Raw genomic sequence first — 6799 nt, forward strand, 5'->3', positions numbered from 1 at the left:
GGCCGAAATTTTTCAGCTAAGTGGTACGAACGACCGTAAAGCTACTGCTTACCACTCGTAGGAAATAGGCTGACAGCGGCTTAATAAGACCATGGCGGACGTGGTGGCGATGCACGTCGATGTGCAACACAGGACATGGGACATGGTCATACCGTACGTGACATTCGCCTATAACACAGCCGCTCAAGAGACGACCCGTTTCACACCGTTCCGCCTCCTCTATGGCAGGGAGGTTCAGACGATTCTCGACGCAATCCTCCCTTGCGCAACTGATGACCAACTTTCTGCTGACGCTAAGAAGTTTGCCCACGAAGCCGCGCAGACTCGTCAGCTAGCACGTATTCACATCACACAGCAACAAGATAACGACTCACGCCGATACAACCTCCGGCACCGACAAGTCTTCTACAATCCCTGCGTCCAGGTTTGGGTATGGATACCTGTTCGACGGCGAGGCTTGTCCGAAAAACTCATTTGCCGCTATTTCAGTCCTTAGAAAGTCTTGCGGCGCGTCAGCGACGTTAATTACGAGGTACTACCCGACTCAGCACTTTCACAGCAGAGAAGCCGTCGACTACCTCGTCCAGAGATCGTCCATGTTCTACGCATGAAGCCGTATCTTGCACGGTGACCCCTAGATACTTCGAACCTTTCTTGTGTGCTTAGGTGTGCTTATGTGTGCTTGTGTTCGCGCGCTCTTCTGCAAGCGTTTTTTTTAAGAGGGGAGGAATTTCAGGTGGCGCTGAGGCAAAAATACGTTGACGTTGGTGGCGCGCGGATTGAAGGACATTGCCGTCTCTCCCACCAAATGACGTGCTGCTGAGCCCTCTCTTGCCGGGTCTCTGTCTTGTCACCAACACCGTGACAATATTATAAAGAACCCCAGGCGGTTCAAATTTCCGGAGCCCTTAACTACGGCGTCCCTCATAGCATGAGCCACTTTGGGACGTTTAACTCCGCCTAAACCAAAAAGCAAAAAATTCTTAAAAACAAAGAGGGCATAATCGAAAGGCTTATATAAGCAAGACATTGCATGCCTCACGTGTACCCTGCTACGCTGTGTGGCAAGCTGTAATAGAGAAGGAAAGTATCTGCAATTATTTAAATATATTCCGTCTATTTTGATTCCAATCTTCTTAACTTCGTTTTTGTTTTGCCAAATTCTTCAATTTTTGATTTTTAAATGTTTAGATAAGTCTGGATAACTTTCTCTTCTGTTTCGATCTGCACCAAATCCTGGCCTATCCCTCAACGTCGGTATGTGCCATTGCTTCAGAGGCAACAAGAACAACATCATGCTCTCTGGTCTGTGTGGGTGCGCTGGATAGAATGAGAGATTCCGCATTACTAATAGATAATAATAATAGAATAGCTCTTCTCTCTCCGTAGGGTAAAGCAACAATTGACTTTATTACGCGCTCGCACCAGTTGACCTTTCTCCTAATCGGCCCGTCCGGAAATAGCTCAGATGGACTCGGACTGTAGAGATATCGATCTTAGCGCTGTTAGACGAGCAACAATGAGCCCAAAGAAATTGTAGCTGCTCTGAATTGAAGGACGCATTCGCCAAAGCCAACACCTAGAGCTGCAGTAAACATTTGTTTTTTTTTTTTCGTCCGCACAGCAAGGCTTAGATTTAAAAATTTTAATTTGTATAATTTCTTAAGTAACAAGTGCAGCCTGCACAGAAACTGAGAATTTCGCTCCATTCCTTATTGACGACTTGAACAATCTTTTTAAGCACAACACTCCTTGGTGTGATGATCCGCCTGTTTGCCGCTCGATGCAAAAGCGCAGTTCCTATCGACAAGTCTAAGACAAATACTTCGCAGTGACCGTTACAAATATGCCTTATTTTACCTTAATTTACCTAGATATCCCATTAGTCTGCAGATATTTTAACGCGTGGGCAAGTGTTGTCTCTTTCGCAATTAAGCTGTGGTTGTGCAATGGCGTTGTTGCGCAAATGGTTCAATGTAAAGCAGGTGTTTTAATAGCTCGTGCCAAAGGGCGTGCTGAGATATTTAATAGAGAACACGCAGCGCCCGTCGTGAGCGTACAAATACTTTCACAGCATATTAGCATTACGCAGTATGTTTCAGGCTCTCCTGGATGTTACCTCGGGCCACTGTTCTCTTCAGGCTAACCACAACAAAAAAGCCAACTTGAACTTCAATGAGTTCTACGGTAGAGCATTTGTTTTCTATGTTATGCTTCTTGCAGTCGTTTTATTCATTTTATGCCAACTTGCCTGCGTCGCCTGTTCTTTTCGTCAGTGCTTTCTCATACAGTTCAGAATAATGAGTACACTGTATGGGCACAGACTTGAAAGCAGAAGATAAAAATACTAATTGCGAACACATGTGACGCGCTCTCCACAGATTCGTGGCTGGTCACCTGCCTTCATGTGCAGTACTACTGGTGCAGTCGGCACTAAACTCCACTTGCCGATAAGAAAGATTTCAATTTCCTGGCTCGCTATCATGTCCATCTTCGCGAAGAGGGCCGTCTTAAATAGCTGCGAAAAAAAGGAAAACCACTGCTGCACTGAAGCGGTAAAATATATAAGCGTGAATGCGGCTTTTTGCCTGTGGTGCCAACGGTGCATGAAACTGTGCGTTGTTGAAGGGAGCTGTTCCTAACTGAACCATTCATACGTGGCTCCTGCCGCTTGTTCCGCGTCCTTTTAAACGGCACTGTAGGCAGAACAATCGCGTAGCGGACAGGCAACTGCTCTTAGCTGATTACAACGGAGCGTTCTGCATATGCGTATTTCAGTGCTCACCGTTTTGGTGAGCTGAGAAGAACGTAGAGGCGTTCTGCTAAAACAAAGTTAATTGTTCAAATGAGCTGAGAAATATGATCAGTTATTTTAAGAGCGGGAGTAACTTCCGTTGTCAGTGATACTAGTGTTACGGTGAAGAAATAAAACTTCGCTTGAGCATAAATAGCATACAGCAGTGGCTAAGCGTAAACTAGCTGTCAACTATAAAGCACTTACTCCTGTCACTTTATAGAGAGTCAAAAGGTAGCCTCTATGCACACTCGGCAAGAAAGTTTCCGGGATGCGGGTTTGCGAACACAAGTTATTTCTGCGCGGTGATCTAGAGAAGTAGAACGTCCTCACAGGCTAGTTGGTTCATTTGGATGAATGATAGGCCGGCGCGAATGATACAAGCACAATAGTGTTCTTTTCGTTATGTATGTCCCTGCCTTTCCTGAACTGCACAGTTCTACCTGTTATGTAAAGGAGGATAATCAACACCATATATGCCTTAAGGTACAAATCTGCACTATGCTCTAGGACGAATACGGACTGACTGGCTGACGAGGAAATAGAAAAACAAATTTTTATCACGAATTTGCATCCCGCAATTTTTCCTTTCTCACTGTACAGCGTAATATGATAACGAGACTACGCAGCTGCGGTACTCTCTAGGGAGTGCGGAAGTTGAGACGCAAAAAATACAAGAAGAACCCCACGTCCTTTGAAAAAAGGTGAATTATGGGGTAAAAAAGTGGTCATTTAGTTCACATTGGAGGCAAAAGGCAGCTTATGGGCCTTTAGTCTGAGGGGATGCCCAGATTACTTGGCGCAATTCAACTGCGCCGTATAGGACTGGACGAATGGCAGAATGAAAGAAAAAAAATGCAGTTGGAACACATAGACGATCAATCAGTTTGCCGCTCCGATCAGTCTTTTGCGTTTGAACGGCATCCCATTTAGTTTCCGACCGCAGTCCCACAGACGAGGCGCAAGTTTTGTCAATTCCCGCACGTTTGCGGTTAGTCACTGAAGCACAGAAACTAAAATAGAAGTACCAACAAGCGCAAGAAGAATGGCATCGAACTGCTCTCAAAGCAAAAATGACCTAAAACCAGGAGACAGCAACGCATTCGGTTGCTACATGCGTTGACCCGCAGAAGCCGACGGGGACTCAGGGAGGCAGGTCACGCCTGGTAGCTTAGCGTTTACTGTCAGCGACCAAAGACGGATAGCGCGCTAATACATCGATTTCCTATGGCCAGGTAATGTTCAGGGAGCAGTAAATGGTCATGCCGCCAAGGCTAAAAGGGAAACACGACGTGCCGAGCGGAGCGCAATGCTGGCGATGCACTGTCTAGTAGAATGACAACATTCATTATTGGTAGTACGTGACACGAGTGACAAGCCTCCTTTGGGTTTAGATGAACTTGCTTCAGGGCGAATAACTCCGCCCAGCTTCACCGCCGACGGTGCATGTGACAGTATTATGAGCATATATAAAAACAAGGTAGAAGCGCTAACTGATGAATGTGAAAATGCTCGCCACTTACACCAGTGGTTACTAATTTCTAGAGTGCTAAGTGCTTCTCCGCATCGCGGTTTCGTCTTGAAAAGAGGACTGTTCTCGGGCTGAACAGTGCACCGGATATCTTACAGTGGGAAGGAAACGGAGGAACAAACCCCTTTTTGTGACCCTCTCTGTTACAATCCCAAGCAATCATTATTGAAGGTTATGTTTACAGTAAAATGATGCTTTAAAAAGCGTAGCAGAGATTGCATTCCTAGATCTGTGAAGCATGGTTCAGCTGCAATGCACCGGTTCGCCGGGCGCAGCAAGCAGCAAACAGGCGCGGCTGATTGAGCAACAGTCAACATATGAGATGCGGCGACATCCGAGAACAACAGAGACGACCAGGAAAAAGTGTTTAAGAGCTCTGTAAAACTTATTTTCCAGCAAAACTTCAGCCGCTAACTGTGGTTAATTTTACGCCTTCTGCATATAGTTCACAACATTGCCATAATTAGCCGCTGCTTTTAATCGTTCTTTTTTTTCCGCCCTTGAAATACTAAAGATTTCTGCGCTATCGGCAGAGAAAAGAATTTGCTCCACATTTAGTTGCAAGGGAGGTTCTTTATTAGATCGAAAAACTTTTTCCTGCCGACTTCATAACAACCTAAATTCTCTGCTGCACTCCGCCCGAAAGCAAACACTGAGGAATGTGCCCAAGATTTCGGAAGACAGGAAACTCAAAGGCAAGTGGCATGTCCTTTACACTTGATTCATGAAGCTTCAATTGAGGCATACTGTCTGACATGCCTTGTTTCCATAAAGTGAAATTCATGACAACACCGCTGAAGGAGCATAGTGGTTAGAAGAAGATCCGGCGTAAGCGGCGGCGTCGCATGCATATGACGGGAGGTTGAGCTATGCTTGGGCTGCCAGCACGCGCTTCAATATTATTAGCGCCTTTTCAATATCGCAGATAGTTATTTATATATTTCAACGGTCTAACACAAGTATAAACATGGATTATAGAAAGTTTTTTTACGTGGGCTTCGATGAACAAAGTATTATCTCTGAAAATTGCCGCTCCTCTGTATGTAGTACGAATTTCTTAAGAAAAAAAGTAAATTGCTTTTTTTACCTAAAACTGCTTTGCACCCGGGCGAAGGTCCAAGCTCCCTTTACCACATTACATTTCAATGGGCTCGCAAATTGATTTGCGGATAGGCGATCAATCGCGTGACATTGAAAACGAAGTGAACAGCGGCAGTAACAGAAAGGAAAAGGATGAAAGACGTTTCAAAGCCTGAACTCGATGCTGTCATATCCAAATACCACGTCATGTCCTAAACAAACATTTTGAATATTAGAACATTGTAAGGGACTGTTAAGTAAATATTGAAGGAAATGGTCCACTCTTCCAATGCATTGCAAAATCTTCCTTTCAAAAATTTCCCATCACTCGCATTTAGCAGTTCAGAACCATACAGAAAAAATGTTGAATGTTTCGAACGTTAGAAAAAGCGTTAGTAGCAAAAAAAAGAAGGCAGTCTGCCGACCGGAGATATCAGGTTATATTGATTGTTAACAGCGAAATCTTTCAATGTAGAAAAAAAAATTGCGTTGATAAGCTCTTTCCAGTTGGAAAGGGCTTATTTCTATAATTTCTAGGTACGCGAGGAGTCAACTCAATTATCTAAATCACAACAAAAAAAAAAGTTTCGCTGCCGGTCAGATTCAACGTACTCTCCGCTTTACCTCTTAAGATAGCCGGCGAGGGGAGCATAGGTGTGAAGAAGTGAAAGGTGGATAGCAGGCGTCTTGAACGCGGATACGGCACAAGGTGTGTCCTCACATTTTCTGTGTAGCACGTGTTAAAAGGCAGAATCCGAAACATCGGCTCTCAAGTTCTCTACACTGTTCACTTTTTCCTATCGTTAAAAACACACAAAAAACGCAACAACTTATCCTTTACTCTTTCCATACAATGCTCCTACTCGATTATACTCACTGATAGTACCCAATACGGCTCTCGTAATTGAGCTTGCCCCAGCAAGATCGCGTTAGAAAGTTTCAATAAAAATATCTAACGTAACAATAGAGAATTAGCTGCAACTTCGAAAGTACAGTAATGGTTTGCTAGAGTTTGTGGCACCACTTGTTGAGCTTGAAGGGTTTGCTGCCCTGTATTCTTTATTCTTTGGTATTTTTCTATTTGGCTCTGTCTTATCAATGTGGGCTTGGTTCACCGGCAAGAACCATACTGGTCTAAAAGTACCGTCGCATTCTTAAGGCAGACTGCTGGGGTGACTCTTCTTTTTACCTTCGGAAGTTGCTGCGTTCGAAGAGAATGATGCTATTGCCATGGCTTTTAGTGAAGGAATTTTATATTCATATTTGATTCTCCTTGTGCTATGCCATTAAAACCACACTAACATTTTTTAATGTTTAAAATGCAAAAAAGAGAACGGAACGTCACATATTTTGCAAACACTGCAAAAAACTTGATCAGCGCTCGTAACTGCACG

The sequence above is a fragment of the Amblyomma americanum genome, chromosome 4 (genome assembly GCF_052857255.1).
Source record: "Amblyomma americanum isolate KBUSLIRL-KWMA chromosome 4, ASM5285725v1, whole genome shotgun sequence".
NCBI lineage: Eukaryota > Metazoa > Arthropoda > Arachnida > Ixodida > Ixodidae > Amblyomma > Amblyomma americanum.